The sequence below is a fragment of the Pezoporus occidentalis genome, unplaced genomic scaffold (assembly GCF_034315485.1).
Source record: "Pezoporus occidentalis ecotype Australia unplaced genomic scaffold, CSIRO_AGI_Poc_V1 ctg11, whole genome shotgun sequence".
Taxonomy (NCBI): domain Eukaryota; kingdom Metazoa; phylum Chordata; class Aves; order Psittaciformes; family Psittacidae; genus Pezoporus; species Pezoporus occidentalis.
Window position 1 is genome coordinate 4,388,201 of NW_026912886.1, and position 16,914 is coordinate 4,405,114.

The 16,914-nt window shown below is 38.9% G+C and overlaps 1 protein-coding gene across 1 annotated transcript in view; it reads left to right on the forward strand.

The window, feature by feature from the left end:
• The window catches only part of PRTG (protogenin), a 79,229-nt gene that overhangs the window by 1,659 nt on the left and 60,656 nt on the right, over positions 1–16,914 (forward strand). The gene's annotated exons all lie outside the window — the stretch shown is intronic.

Consider the following 16,914-nt stretch of genomic DNA (forward strand, 5'->3'; position numbering starts at 1 on the left):
CAGCACTCCTGGGTCTTGTTTCCCATGTGCTGTTCGGGCAGCCTTACAAGGGTCATCTACAAATCTGATTAAAAAATAATAAAATTACTCCTTGTTCAATATCTTGGTGGTGTGCCATCTTGCGGCAGGGCAGAACAACTGATGAAGCTGGCTGTCTTGGGGAAGGGAAAGGTTTTCTGAGCAACCATGAGGGTTATATTACCAAGCTCTTGCTTTTCTGACACTTGCATTCAGCCCAGCAGATGCGGGTGCTGTCCCTTCTGGGACTCCTCTGGAACTTACCCAAAGGGCCTCTTACGTGGTCCTAAGGGCTAGGAAGTGAGAGTCTAGGGTGACTCCCTGCTACTAGATGAATGGTGAAGGAAATAGTTGTAAGTGCCTTTATGGTTTTAACTGTCTGACACGGGCTGTGTGTTGCCCTCTTGTTTTCCTAGCATCTTTAAATGCGTTGAGCAACATATGTGCGTTGCAAACTGAATGCCATGCCTTTCTCTGTGCCAGTGCAAAGCATTGCCAGTAGGCTGCTTCTACAACGCTACAGGTTTTTTTCTTTTCAAAGAAAGTGTAACACAGAGAGTACAAAGTTGATGTAGTCTTCTCATGTTCCTCTATAATAGGACTTAACTGATGAACTTAATCTAATAGGAAAAGGCTTCCTTTGACCTCTTCAACCCTGTTCTTGGTAGCAAGTTGCACAAAACTGACATTGATGTCTCTCTGGAAACTTGGCATTTGTTGTAAATTGCAAGTTTTACCAAAATCAACCTGAAACCCATTAATACAATTGGTACATCAGCTTACATGAAAAAATGCTAGAATATTAACATTGCTAGAATGTTAACATTTCAGCTTACATGAAAAAATGCTAGAATGTTTTTCCTGTGTGCTTCTGAATTTACTATATAAACTATCCGTAAGATACCCCAGGAAGGTGTGAAGTGAGCCAGAGCATGGGGCAGTTGAAAATGACCCTGAATCAGGTGGCTACTAGTAAGTGATAATTTCATGTGCTGTAAGAAGCTGTTACGTGAACTCTTGATTTCAAAAACCTGGCTACTTACAACTAAGTATCATGGCATCCCACATACAGGATAAACAGACCAAACACCTCTTGCATACTTTTGCGGAAATGATGAAAAATTAAGTATTATTATTGTTGACATTTAAATTCACCTCACTAGGTTTCTGAGTGTCAGTGCCATTAATAAACAGACTGAAGAAAACCTTTCTTAAAAGGATAGGAGTTCTTAATAAATACAAAGGAAGTCCCTGGCTGATGGGTTCCGTGTGTAGGATTGGGGAAAATTCAGGGCCACTTTAAATCTGAGATATTGCAGGATGAGCTCTGTTCTCAGTATCAGAGACCACCTGGAATAGAATAGCACTGTAGTAGTACAATGCAGTATTAGATTTTAGTATTAGATTTTATTCATACAGTACTGAACTTCTGTAAGTGTTTCTCAGATGCACATTATTTCACCAGAAATATGGTTTAATTTTGTTTTGCTTTTTTGATAAAGGTTTTCACACAGGAAGAGTTGTGAACCAAAAGATTTCATGCTGTGGAGTGAGACTCTTGTTTTGCAGCCCTTTCTTCTCTCCCCCCCCCCCCCTTTTTTTTTTTTTTTCATTTTTCTCCCCCCTCCCCTGTAAGACTGTGACAAAAGGTTTCTTTTTCTTCTTTGAATACTTGAAAGGTTTCCTATGGCTGTTGGAGAAAACTGGAAGGGATAGTGGATCCATAATGATCACAGTAGGTGTTGTTGACTTAGCGATTAAGTGGTTAACTAGGGGCCAAACATGAAGTTATCTTATGTAGCAGTCTCTTCTTTTTAGTCATGTTACAATCTGACCGGCTTCAGAATGTAATCTTCACTGTAAAGCTGTGAAATGAGGCAGTAATTTGTATCGTCGTATTTTGAAGCCCATAAAATCTGCACAATTCATTTTATACCAAATTTTTACAGTGTTTGTGCCTGGTATCATGTGCTGATTGAACTTGGCAGACCTTTTAAGCTAAATATATTAAAATCTTGTGGGGGATTTTGTAGGCTTATAATTTTGTTTAGAAGGAGTTGTTGGTTGCTGTGAAGGCAAATTACCTTGTGGTCAGGGTAGAGAAGGAACTATACATATTAAACAGGTGGAGAATAGGCATTAAATGGGCATTCTTTCTTTGGGGGAGAAAAAGCAAATGCTCTCTTCAGTTAGTGGTAGCAGCAGGGTGCGAGGATGTTCTTTTACTTTGCCTGGTCAGAGCTTTTGCCAGTAAGCTTATCTCTTGCTTCAGAATTGTAATGTTTAGTGTTGCATTTGGAAATCAAAAACTTTAATCTGTCCAAGAGTTTAAGATTTGAACACACAAGGAGATCGGGTCTTGGTTTCTAAAGTTAGGAACTGGAAGCTGAAGGTTGCACTCTTGGCAAGAATTCCATTATTCATGTGCAAATTAAGAATTCACAGGGTTAAAAGGTTAGAAACTGGCCAGGATGAGGTTTACCCTTGTGATAAAGAGCAGATGACCCTCATTCATTGGCCAAAGCTTTCATGTAGCTCCTCTGCAAAGTTAGTGATTGCCATGAATTGTTCTTGAGGAATGCAGAAATTCAAATGTGAGCAGGCCTTTCCTTAAGTGTCACTATGGAGCCTTATCTCCTGAGCACATCAGAGTAGGTCTGCAGGGACAGGGTTCCTCCCCAGAGGCCCCAAGGCTTTGCTTTCCTGTTGTTCATCCATGCACAAAAGAATTTAACTAATTTAGGGCTTCTTTTCGGTGAGATCCCCCTACTCTTTTAAAGGAAGCTGTGGGGCTGAGGTACTGCTTAGGTAAAAATAAATATTAGTTTCACTGCATGCTTGTAGTTGCTTACTAAGCAGGCTAATTGACCTGAGGGGGAGAGGAGGAGGTTCCTATGTGGTTCTTTGTGAGGCAACATGTTAGGGTAAAGCACTAATAGTGAAAAGTATGACTTACTCAAAATTCAGTTTACTGCTGCCATTGCTACTGAGAGAGGTCTCTTTTAATGGAATATAAAAGGAATGTAGACTGTGGAGAAAGTCTTAACCACTTTCGGTACAACTTTGAGTCAGCCAAAAATAAACAAGCTGAGATTTTCGTATCCCCATATTTTTAAATTGCGACTAACCATGGTTAACTAAGATTCTGAAAATAAAGCCAGTCTTCCAATAAGATAGCATTAAGAAAAAAATGGAGAAGGTGGTTCATGTTCTGAAGGTAGTAGCATGGGTTTTGGGCAGTGATTGAACAGGATGCTCATTGTTTGTTTCCTTTTTACAAAAAGTGGAAATTGAAGCCTTAAGATGGTTGGATGGGATATGTACAGCTGGATAGGAGCACTCCCTTTCTCTCTTGTGACTTGGCTGAATTGATTTTAATGCTTGTGAATTACAGGAAATGTAAGCCCAATTCTTGGTGTACAGGTTTCTACATTTCACAAGAGTGAAAGGTTATGCAAGCAGAAGGTTTCTGGGAGCATGCTCCTTGAGGGAAACCGCATGTGCATGCTGCACTGCAGTTTGTGAAGCACTGGGCTTTTATACAGAGCACGCTATACTTTGTGGAGAGTTTGTAATTTTGCTTACCTGCTGTGGCAGTGATATGACTTCTGGTCCCACTGCAGTGCCAATAATTGGCAATATTTATGTTTTGCTATCCTAATAACACCTTTTGCTCTGCTTTTAAATATTTGCACTTAAGAGTGCATCCAGCTGAGCCTTATTCTGTACTGTGACAATAATGTTTTCTTAGCAGTTCCAGCTGTTTGTTCCTACTTTTGTATTGTGCTGTTTCTTGTGTGGGCACAGCTGCATTTGTGGCTAACTGAACAGGGAACCGATCTGGGTTAAGATAATAGAATTAAAACAAAAGATGATGTTGAACTCAGATGAGTTCCCTGATGCAGTTTGTCATGGAGTCACTCCGTGAAAGCACTGGTGTAACTGAGAGGAATGATGTGGAGGTAGGAATGCTTAGTGAGGACAGAGGAAGGCTACTGAAACTTAGACTGCTGCAAAGCTAAATGTTCATCAGACTGCAGCCTTTCTGGAATGTGTGTAGGCAAAAATTTTGCCATTATGCTACTATTTTTTTTAAATTGTGCCTTAAATAAAGAGATTAATAGCTGTAGTCTAGCAGACTGTCTTACGATCCTTTCCAACCCTAACCATTCTATGAGTCTATGATAATATAGTTTTCATTTTGTATAGAATCTGTCATTTCAGGTGTTTTCCAAATGCATATAGATCTCAAAGGTATGTTTCGTTATTTTAAATCGTATGGAGAGAGGAACAAATTAAGAGATGGAAGGGTGTACATAGGGGGCAGAAGTGTTTTTTGACTGAGGTGGAAGTGAAGTGGCAAATGGCAGCTGTAGATAATAGTCTTGTATTAAAAAAGATAGCAAATTCTTAATGCTGTAGAACTGGTGTGGTTGCAGGCAGTTTGAGCAAGCTCTTGTTTAGGTTGTTACAAGTCCTGCCTTACTGCTCTGGCTTTGATTAGTTGATTTGTATGGCCTGAGAGTAGAATCTTTCTAAGCTGAGCGTGCACGTGGCTGATCCTTAGTGCATTTAAATTACAGTATTTAAGGCAGGAGGAGGATGTTTAATTTCTCATTTGGCAATGTCAGTTGATAATGGTGAAGAAGAGCAGTAAGATTTTTGCTCTTTAACAGATATATACACTGAAGAAATAAGAAAACTGGGAAATATTTTCCTTCTTAATTCTTTTTCTTGTGTGATTTTCCTCTGCAACTTCCCCAGGCATCTTTGGCCTGAATTCTGACAACATGTCTACAGAAGAAATTGTCAGCATCCTTTTAAGATATAACCACTAGTTACTTTTAAATTTTTTTTTGGCACTAGGGCATTTCCTTTTCTTTCAGCAATGACTGGTGTGTGGTTGTAAGAGCTCTTCCACAGACTAATGGATGGGCTTTTATATTGTTGCCAGGACAAAAAAATGTATAAAGCTTTACTTAGTGCATGTGAACAGTTTGTTTCCACTACCACCCTACTAGACAAGTGAGCTTTTTATGGGTTTCCTCAATACTTCATTTTCAAAATTACATTAAGCATAATGTGAAACTGAGGCATTTTATGCCCTTGTTTTCCTAGCTAGTAAGGCCAAAGCTGTTTTGGTTTTTATTAGTTTTTACCACTGTTACTTCATAATGTATGAAGTTTTTACCAGCTTTTTTTAAAGGAATGTTCAGTTTCATTGTAGTATTTAGCGAAGGACACCTTCACCTTCGTTAAGAAATGTTGAAGGAAAACATGGTACCATGCTAGAAGTTGTTCAGAGCTGTGACTAGAGGCACTCAGTTCTTACCTGGTGTGAGTTATATGTGAGGTATGTGCACTAAACTATTGATATTTCTTTTCTACTTGCAAAGCAATGTATGGCAGCAAAGGATGCTGTTCTGTTCTTGCAGTGTGGTGCTCCCTCCACTACTCCCCTTCTTACCCCTGCCTCCCTCTCTGTATTTCTTGGTGTAGAAATTGTTGAAAGGGCATTCAGTAAGGCCCCCTTTTGTCAGCCAGCTCTGATTATCCTAAAGAAAAGGATCTCACTCTGAGCAGTTGTTTGCCTAGAGACTTGTTGTCACGTCTTCACAATTTAACAGCTGTGGCTATTGATGGTGTGCAGAACAATCTAAGACAATGACAAAAGAGAATCTTGGAGGAAGAATTTAAAAGTTACTAAGCATTTTCCTACAGAAATATGGTAATTTCCTTTGTTGGACAAATTTGTGCTTCGTTTTTGTGTGTTTTCCTCTGGATTTTGTATTTTTTCCACTTCTTATCTCCAAAATCGTGGACATAATCTTTTGTTTAGTTTTGTATTGTTTTTTTTTGTTTCATCAATAGGCCCAGCTGTTAAATTGGGATTGATTACTTCCAGTCTTTATAACTGGTAATCACCACCTAAGTGAAAAAGTAATCAACAATGTCAAGTCTCCACATTTTGTTGAGTAAGTGTGGGTTGTATGGTCAACATTAGTTACTAGGGTCCATCTCTACATAGCTTTTAAGCAGTAGCATTATAAGCAGCATTCTACGTTTTAAAGGTGATTGTCTCAGCAATTGTGTTAGAGGTGAAAAAAATAATCGCACTAGGTGATCTGTGTTGGGAGTTAGAAATCCGTCTGTGAGCTTCCCACAGTTTACGTCTGTAGTGGAAATATTTTGTTCTTATGGGTAAAATTGTTACATTTTTCATAGATGGAGTTAAACAGATTCCGGAAGAAGATGATCTGGAAACCACCAGGAAGGTGGAGAGTTTGTGATTTGCTGTATGAAATTACTGTAACCTGTGTTGTTTCTTCTGTTTCTAAAAGTTTCTGAGAGAGATGGCCTTCCTGATGTGTTACAGGAAAATGTAACAGTACTAGTACTAGACAGATTTTCTTTACTGTGTTTACTTTATTTCGTAACTCTCAACAGTAATTCTGGTTAGTTGGTTTTTTTTTTTTCCAATGAAATAGAGTTTGATCTCTTAGGTTAGTGGAAGTTTTTTTGTTTTTAACAACATGATTGCTCACAAAGACAGAGTAAACTAAGCAGCATCTGGATAACATGGTTATATCATCTTGAGGGCATATCCCAAACTGCAGACTTGAGAACAGACAAGAACTTTGGTTACGCAGCTAAAAATTGGGTAGAAACCTCATTTAAGTAGAGTTTCCAGCAGTCCTGGGTGTGGAGGCTTGCGAGGCTTCTGGAGTACATGATGCACTCTGTTCCAGCTCCTTCTAGAAACCTGGCCTTACTGTTGTAGGATTGTTAATTACAGGAACAGAGCACGAGAGCACAAGGGTGCCACCCTTATTCGACATCTCTGTGGTTGTAGGCAGTTTGTTCAATGAAAATATCTCAAGTGCTCTTGAGAAATCAAAGTAGAAAATAAATGCTTTTATGTTTTTACCTGGCAGGATGTTTCTTCCTGTTACTAAATATGGCCATTGGTTTAAACTAATGAATGTACAAGAAACAGCCAAGTCAGGTAACTGTACCTTGTATAACATAAACCATGGAATTATTTTTCTTAAAAGACCCCCCACCTAACCAGCAACCCCTCCCCCCCCAAAAGACACCACAAAGAACATACGCCCCCACACCACCCCCCCCCCCCCCCCCCAAAAAAAAAAACCCAACCAAAAGAAAACAAAAAAAAACAACCAAACCTGAAAAACCTAACCAAACTCAGAAAACCCCTTTGGGAATAAAAACCCAAACCACCACCAAAATCCAAAGAGCAGGGTTTTTTTTTCTCCGAAAATGTGCAAAAATGAGTAATGATCTACAAGTGTGATGCTAAACTATTCTCTCAGCAGCCATTTTTAAGGGGCGTTGCTATGTGAGAAAATATAGCTGAGCCATCTGCTCAGTTAAGTCAGTATTAAAAAAAACTAAGAAAATCACCATCTCTGCAGTCCCTTCCATGGACAGTAATGATCAGTACTGTTCCTCTCAAGACCTTACAGTTGTACTTTGACTTCTGTGTTACCAGTTTGCAGTGGTAGAATACTACTGAGCAAATTACATCTCCAGCCTTTGGCAAAAGCCATGTTTTAAAATGGCAGCTGCCATAAGAGACCTGGTAAAATTCTCCTGGGCAGCAAGAAGTAAGATTGTTGTTGTTTCTGAATTATGACCGAAATGTGTTGTGAAGAGCAGGAATCTAATTGCAGAGAGTGTCTTTGATATCCTTTCCGATCTAAAGAATCTTAGGGAGAAAATTCCCTATGTACTGGCTGATGTAAAGGGGCTACTGGTAGGATGGGTTTCGTCTCAAAACATTGCAATTCACTATATCTGTATTCAGATGTGGAACATCTTTGTGAAGCCCATGTTTAAGTAGATGTTGGAATGGGCAACAGATTCTATTCTGTGCAAGTTTACAGTTCTGTCCAAAATTGGCAGGCTGTTCTGAATTGCAGTATTAGGTTGCATGAATACACTACGACCTTTGGAAAGGAGAAGAGTTTGTCTCTAGCTACAGGCTACACTGAGTGGTATACTGATGGCAAAGCAGGAAAGCATACATCATTCTAGTCCTCTAGCCTCAGAACATGCTAAAGTTATGATTTTGAATTTAGTAACAGCAACAATTTTCCATGTCTTAGAAACGTGTAGTGGAATTTTGCTCCTTAACTCTGAGGTGCAGAAGGTCTCTTTTGAAATTATTTGCATTTGAGAGACTGTTTTGGAAAAAATAACCGTCTGATTGACCAGGGTAAGGGGTACGTAAAAGTTATTACAAGCATTAAACATGTCATCTGGTGTTCTTTTAATACATAGCTAGGGGGCAGTTAAACTGAGTCTTTACAGTTTGTGATGTATATTTTGTGTATAGTGATACATGAATGTTGGAAACTGGAGAGGATTCTGTGAACAGAAGCAACTCTATCTTCCGATTTGATTTTTAGCATCTTCAGGAAACGCTACTGTTCACACTGATGGCATTGTTCTAATTTCGATAGATGAGAATTTCTCGTGCAAAACCTTCATGTCTTAATGGTATCACTGGCAGATTGATAGAATTACAAAAGTAGAAAAAATGTTGGATTTTTAATTGATCAATGTAATTTTACCACATGTACCAGCTCATCTCTTTGGACATCCTGATAGATACACGAGTCTTAAAATCATGCATTACACCAAAGATCTTTCTGAATCTCCCTGTCAAGAGGATTTTGAGTTTTGATATTTATAAATTTTTTTGTGGCTCTTCTTTGAACCAGTTCCAATTAAAGACCAAACAAGATAAAATAGGATTAGAAAAACAACTTACTCTTTTGTATCTCCTTAGCCTTTGCAGCATGAAGCCAGCCTTCTCCCGCTAAAATCATACAAGTCATCTTGTCAGCCTGTTTACAATGTAGGATTGTCAGTTCTTTTAAGCTGTATTGGGAGACACCTTAAAATGGAGAGGAAAAAGTACCAAATAGAAAAGCTTCTCATTTATTTGCTGATCTGTTCTAATACTAAATATTTTCTCATCATTTGTGTCTTCTTCCATCCTCCCACTCTTTTCTCTTACGTCAGTTGCAGGCTGGTTTTGCTGCAGGTAGTCAGGTTTGGTTTGGTTTGGGTTTTCTTTTTTCTTCTCTTTACAAATTATCCCATACATGCTGTATCATTGTTTTGGATCTGCATGACTGCTTCTGGGGGCTCCCCCTTTCTTATTCATTTCTGATGACTGGAAGGAGGTGGTGTTTTCCAGTGGAGCCTTATTTTCACAGCTGTGGCAGAGGAGGGAAGTGTCATAAGATACTTTGAATCAATTTTGACCCCAAATTTAGGTGAGGTAAAAATTATTCTATGGGAGTGTAATATCTTCTCTCAAGAGGTCTGGCTGTCACTTCAGCCACATAATTATGATTAAGAAAAAGTCATTGCAGTGTACAATCGAAATGGATTAGTGTTACACAGTATTGGTTTTTGTTTTACAACTTGTTTCAACTTTAAGTTATCAAATATGTCATTATCTTTTCAAAGAAGCTTTAAGGTTTCTGAGCATGCAGAAGGGTTTAAATATTTTTTTTTCTTACTCCTCTTTGTACAATCTTCAACATATTAATAATCGTTTAGGTAGCTTATCAGCAAGTTAACTGGTGTATATTGTTGAATTACCACTTCACTGTCCACATCAAGGTCTCTAGTAAACTTCTAATAACTGTAACATATGCCTCAGGCACGGCTGTGCATTATGTATGTTCTTTGTAACAAGAATTCGTTGACTTTATGAAGCCATTGACAGACATTTATCATTTTGTTCATTAAACTTGTCTGTGACATCCGGCAAATTGATGTTAACTGGAAATATTCTCTGGGAGTTCTGGCATGACTCTGTCATTTTGCCTGAGGAGAGAGAAACTTGGTACATAAATGTATCCCAGATTACAAGAGTGAAAATTCCTTCCCCCACCTCCTCCCCGTAAGTGTAAGTGAGCATATGACCAGCTCTTTTTTCATCTTCTTTTAATGCTTATTTATGCAAACAACCATGTGGCCACAGTTTGCAAGAAGATTTATCATTGATCTTCAGTAGAGGTTGAAAGTGGATACTGCCTCTATTAGTGCAGCTGGTCTGTTTCGGGAAGGCAGCTCAATTTTATCACATGACCAAACTATTGTAAAAATGATCATAATACAGATCCACAGTGCTCTGGGCACGCTGGCTTGTGGAACAGGTACATGTGCGTTTGCATTCAGATGCAGTAGTCTATGCTCTTAAAAGCAGAATTTTATTTTATTTAAGAAGTAGAGACATAATTGGGTATGGGGATTTGTTTTGGTTTTGTTTCTCATTAGGATTCAAGAAATTAACTATGGAATTCTTGGTAGCATTGATGGGAGTTTTGTGACATTCCCAGCACATGGCATTTAGTTTTAGTTTTTAATGGTCATTATCTTTACCTGATTTTGCTGATTCACATAAAATACATGGTAGGTGACCAAATGCTTTGTTGAAAGCCTTTATAATATATGTTGTAGAGTGGTTCTTTGCTGGGTCTTTAAAAATTACTATGTTTGGAATGATGAACAATATCTCATTCATTCTGCGATTGAGCACCCGGTGTGTAAGAAAATATGCACTTTTAACATCTGCCTGTGTTTTGATTCCTGTGGATAGCTATCTCTAATAATGGTAGATGTTGTTAATAGGCTACCTACCCACCTGCTAGTGTTCCTGTGGTGCTACCTGAATCCAGCTGTACCAGGGATTATTCAAACGGGAATGAATATACTAACAAATTGTGGCATATTTGTTAATAGGTCATAGATAAAGTTCAGATTGTAAAACATTCCAAAAATAATATCCAGAAATCTATTACATAAAATTTTTGTCTTTTGAGAAAAAGAGTAGAGCAGTTGGCTCTTTAAAATATATTGTGTCTCACTACATAATAGTTCACTGGATTAAATGAATTTATTGATTTCTGCTTCTTTACTGACACACATTTATGAGCAGTTTCTTTGGCACCATGGCCATATGTCAAAGGTCATAACTTTCCTTCAATGTGGAAGAATAAAAGCTTTCAGATGGTGAATCCCTGAAATCCACACAGTGCTTTATTCTTCCCTTCCCCTCAATGTAATTACTGGTTTTGCATGACTTTATTTAAGATAAATAAACAATAACAATAAAAAGTATGCGCACACAGGGGAAAAAAACCTGTGCTGTCTATCGTAAAATACTGCAGTAAACTATTTCTCTGCACAAAAGGCATCATATCTGATCTGCTAATGATGAGACACATGGTAGTGTATTAGGTTATTTTATGGTCAAAGGTTTTATTGAAAATGGTAATTTTTTTTGAATGTAATAAACATTTCTTAGGAAGAATTTTATGACACTTCAGTTTAGAAACATATTTCTTTCATTGCTGTGTCAAAGTCATATTAGCTTTGTACACCAGAGGTGATGCTGGAAGTAGATCTTACTGAGTGAATGAAGGACTTTCAAAATCTGTGCTTTCTGTTTAGATGAGCGTTTATAACGTTGACATTTTCTTTAATGCCCTTCATTAGCCTGTGGGATTTTTGGTGTGCACTAGATATGAAAGACTACTGATGACATAAACACAAAGCTATTAAAAAGGAAACTGCAATGGTCTATAAAGTTCACTAGTTTGCAAAAAGAGAGTGATAAATCATGGTTTAAAAATAAAGTGGCTGATGCTAGTACTGAAATTTTGGAGCTGTAGAACAGGATGCAGTTAATGCCATATCCCTGGAGCAGTCTGTGGTGCTCATCTGATTGATAAGCTGGCAGTATTAAAAAAAAACCAAACCAAAACAAACCGTCTTCTTTTTGTTGTTGTTGATGTTAATCTACATAGTTACCAAACTAATGGAGTTAGCTGTCATGATTTGAACTGGCTTTCTGTGTTATCACAAGTGCTAGAGCTAGCTTCAGGTAAGTAGTCAAGAGTAATGGAGATTTGGGACTATATGGAGAGAGTTTGTCTTCACTTTTTAGCAGCTACTAACTGGTAGATTAGCTCTGACCATCTCAAGAAACAGCAGTCTGAAGGTGACTTCACTGAGGTGTTATTTCAATTTAAAATAATCAAAATGTTTGTTCTAGGTAAGGTGAAATAGATTTGAATTGCTAGAGGGGCCTTGCTATAGTACTCCTAGCAGGACTGTTTCTGAAGGAATAGCAGAGCATGGAGTTGTATCAGTGGGAGAAAAAACCCCGTCATCTTCTGAGAAGATTTAAAGTCTTCCCGTCACCCACCCCAAGAAAAAGAATCTGCTGATGAATTTTATTTGTGCATAGTAGAGATGCAGCCTTTTGATGCTTTTAATCATGACTTTTGCAAAGAAACCCAACCAGACAAAAAAAAACCCAACAACCAACAGTGGTAGACTTTCTTCTGCTCTTGATCTTATTCCAAGAGAGCTGGTGGCACTCTGCTTGTTAAACTTACCAGATATTTATATTGCAGCACTGTAGTTGCTGAGTTTCTGACATGTTAACCTTTTGGATAGAATTTCGTCATGTCAGTATCCATCTCTTTGATTTTATTTATTTATTTTTAATACAGTATACTACTTCAGGACCATTTATCCTGTTCCCTAGAATAAATCTAATATGAAACTCCTTTTTCTGGATTTTTGTTTTGCAGTAGGATAGTATGGGAATGTCTGCTCTAGCGAATAGGGACATGGGATTTGTTAGGCAAGTGGTCTTTGTGTCTGGAAATAGATCTTGCTGTTGCTATGAATATTTTTGCAAATTTGATTGCCTTGTAAGTTTTAAGGAAGAATCTTGAAGTTTTATTTGAGGTTTTTTTTTTTTGCACACGTTCAGCACAGACTTACTCAGCTTGACTAGCTAGAGACACAGAAGATGCTGTTTGTGCTGATCATGTTGCTTATGAACACTGAGGTGGGCTTTCCCTCTAAGCAAGCAGTCCTAGGCAGTTGTGGACTTGCCTTTTTCCCTGTTCGGAATTAATGAGGAGCTAAAGTGTGATCTAACACTGCCTGGAGAAACCAGCTGGCATTGAAAGCTGAAGCAAGTGAAAACAATGGTCTAATTACCTGGAGAGGAAGTTTAGGAGGGGAAGTGGGTGAGGTGGAGGTGTGAGTGGTCTCATGTGTCTGGAGGTCAGGAAGGCTAAGAGAAATGCATTGCTGGGAAGCGGCTGGTGCTAAGGAAAAGCTTGTGGCCTGGGGCTGGCTCGGTTTGGAGATTGTCATGGGTACAAGTTGGAAGTGGGGGAGGACTAAGGGGCTGTCAAAGACTGGCTCAAGACGGTGTGCCTGTCAGAGCAGCTGATCTTTTAGGACATGGAATGTGGACCCAGGAGTCCTGGAGTTTCCTTGGGAACTTCATAAAGACAAAGAATAACCTCCCAGTAAGGGGATCTGTGGAGGATTTAAATTGCATCACTGCTTGAGCTGGTAGCTTCTACAGTATGCGACACAAGTCAACTGGTCTCTACTTTCCGTGGGAAGTCTGTGATCATGGGTTTCTTACAGTCTTAGTGTTTGATGCTAGGTTCTGGGGTTTGATCAGTTGGGACTGCAACAAGTTGGGGGAGCTGTGGTTGCCATACAAGAGGTGCTGTGAAGGATCAATGTCTTCTTTTGGACACCTAAATTTAGTGAATATTTTGGGCCACCATGCAACTGTTTGTCCAGACCCAACAGTAAAATTACAATAGTAATAAAATATGACAGAATGTAATGCATCTACTTTTCAAGAGTAGATGCTTTAACATTTGTGAAGAACTGTAGTGCAGAGCCCTGCAGAAAAGGCTATAGGGAAGTTAGTAACTCTGTCTTCAGGGCAGTGCTTAACAGAGTGTAATAAATAAGAAATAAGGCCACATACTGAATGGAGAAGAGAAAACTAAATATTGAAAAGATGCTCGTTATGTGAGCACCATTCATTTGGTGCTATGAATAGTGGGGGAAGAGCAATTGTGCAGTTGGATTGTTTTCTAAAGCATGTATATAAACAGAACAAATCAGTTACATAAACAGCTTCATTTCTAAAGTTTCTTCTGAGCATTTGGGTTTGGAAATTCTCATTTTGTGTATGTATACACATGTGTAAGAGGTGGATATACTGAATGCTGTGTTAGTGGGGAAGTTTAGTTTTAGCTTAATTTACCTAATGATGTGTGTAATGCAGCAAAAAATGAAATATACGTGAAACTAGTAGAGTTTTATATAGGCAGAGTGTCAAGAAAATGGGACTCATGATGGAGGGAACTGTGATAACTTCTGAGACAAGTTAAATAAGTTTATTGGAACTTTCTCGTTCAAGCAAAACATGGGCTGGTGTCTAAGCATGTACTTAGCAATAGCTTTAACTTAATAATAATCCTCAGGTACTTTTTTTATATGTAAAGGTTTACTGACCGGTGAAGATACTGTAGAGCAACATTTATAAACCTGTTGTTTATCCAAGCACAGTCTAATTTAGGAAACCATTTTAGCACAGTACCAACAAACTCTACATTTAATTTATACTTTTGACTGCAGTTTAAGCTTGTGAGTACCCACCTGTATGCTCTCTGGTGTTTGTCAGTACAACCTTTACTTTCTCTGTGACTTGACTGAGAGGAAATCTGCTTTATTGCTTTTTTTTGTGGTGCATGGTATTAGGTAGGTGGCAGGGAGGACTGCAGGCTCCAGCACTGCGAAGGAGTTAGCACCTGTGGGTTTCATCTTCTCTGTCATCTGGTCTCAAGGATTTACTCCAGCACATAGTGTAGACTACCACCTAATTGCTAGGCTACAGGTCTTGAGCCACAGGGCAACTTTCTGGAAGTGCAGCCCAGCAGTTGTGACTGGAGAAAAGCCCTAATGCTCTTTTTTGTTCTTTTTCCTGCCATGTTTATGTATAACGTCTCAAAGGCATTGAAGTACTCAACACCTCATATCTTCAGTGCATGGTACACTGCTGGATCCTATTGAGGATCTTGCCCTGTGGGTGCTGAGACCTTCTTGCTCTGAAGATGTTCGGGGGTTTTTTTACAGTCATGTTCAGAAGTTGTAATTATGAGGACTTATTTGTACCAATTTTAATTGTTCCTTTCCTCACTATTTAGTTGCTGCTGTGTTTGCCATTGTCTTGCATTTACCTAAATAATGGCTGCCTGGCCTTTCACCAACTTGTGAAGAGGAAAGATGGTGACCACCTGAAACAATAATATCTGGCAGAATAGCCTGAGAACTTTAAATAACCAGAGGGGACCGTTTCCAAGGCTGCTAAGTGACCTTTGGATCCCAGAAGCGGGCTATTCATAGAGGCAAAGCCTTTGTCCTGCTTTGACCAGTGGTCAGTGAACTCTGGCAGGCCCCTCCGCTCACCATCTTGGCCCTAGACTAGCAGCTGGTGATTGATTCATTTAACTGTCCAGATTCACATTCTTCTGTCAAGGACTTGTCAAGGAAGAAAAAGGTTCTATGGAGGGCTATTCATTTTACTAAAAGGAAGGGGATGCATTATATGATTGAGTGGATTACTTTTGGGTCAGAAGAGTTACTGCATTGCTCTGCTTTAATTCGACCTTCAATCAAAGAGAGATTTAGTTTATCAGCACAGTGTGGTGCTCATGAAGAGGGACAGATCAGTTCAATTCCATCAGTGCAATAAGGCTGGTTTGTTTTGTGGGGTTTTTGTTGTTTCTCCTCCCCTCCTTTCCATGATTCGTCCACCCTGCTTCCCCCCCCCCCCCCCCCCCCAAATCTGTAGGTTTTAGTGATGATATGAGAGAAGGTTAAGAATATTCATTTCTATTAATTTCACTCTTAGTTTTAATGTGTATGATGTATGAATATTAATGCTCCTACTACCTCTCATATATGCAGTCAATCCAGAAAAGCCTAGAGTAAGTAAAAGATTAGTGTGTTGCCTCTGTTTTAGATGTAGAGAAAATTGAGAAGAGAATAAATTCTGCAGGATCAAATTAATAACTTACTTTCCTATAGACAGCACTGGCAGCTGCAGAGCTGAGGGTAGAACCTCGTATTTTCTATCCAGTGCCCATTTCCACCTGAAAAAACAAAATTTTATTGTACACAACATTTTTCAGGTGTGCAGTGGTGTTATCTGTTCATTTGTCTGCTGATTTAGAATCCCCCTTTTTTAACAATAAGAATGTGTTTCCATGCTTTATGAAACTTGTGTTATATTTTCAATTTTATAATTAATGTGTCCAAAACCCAGCTTTGAGTTTAACTAGGGAGGTGTGTTTTCTCTTCAGTGTGTTGCCAGGCTCTTCCATTCATCTTTCCTTCAGCTGGACTGTGTTCCTTTAGGATTAGAATATTTTGCTCATCCACATCGTGAAATACTCAGAATGGTGTTGCTTAGCTCCTTCCACTGGAAATAACAGGCATTAAAGAGCATATCCCGCCAGTTAACCTTCTGCCTCCTTTTGAATGAACATGGTGAGCTGCAGCAGATGAAATATGACCCTCAAGTTTCTTTATGCCTCTCTCATAAGCTATGTATTGTTTTGATTTGGCTTATTGAACGCATTATGAGGGATTTCTGACTGGCTTCAGGCCAAGTTGTTGCCCTGCTGCTGATGGAAGTACAAGTGCATAATTTAGAAGAAAATACAGTGAGGCTTGGTCTGTTATATTCTGTTCTCTCCCTCTTTTTGAGAGAAAAGGGAGAATTTGGTATTTGTTGAGATGAGTGCCTGAAGTATCTTAAGAGCACAAGAGAGGAAGGAAGTGTGAGGTAATCTAACCTTGCTTAACTTTTCTGTTATATGCCTTTACATGCATGTCAGATATCTGGGATAAATACACCACCTGTTGAACAGGTCTTCTTGGAGGCCTGGTAGTATTCTTTTCATGTCTGCAGTTGCATTTCCAGAGGATGAGTCACCTTTCTCAGAGCCTGCTTGT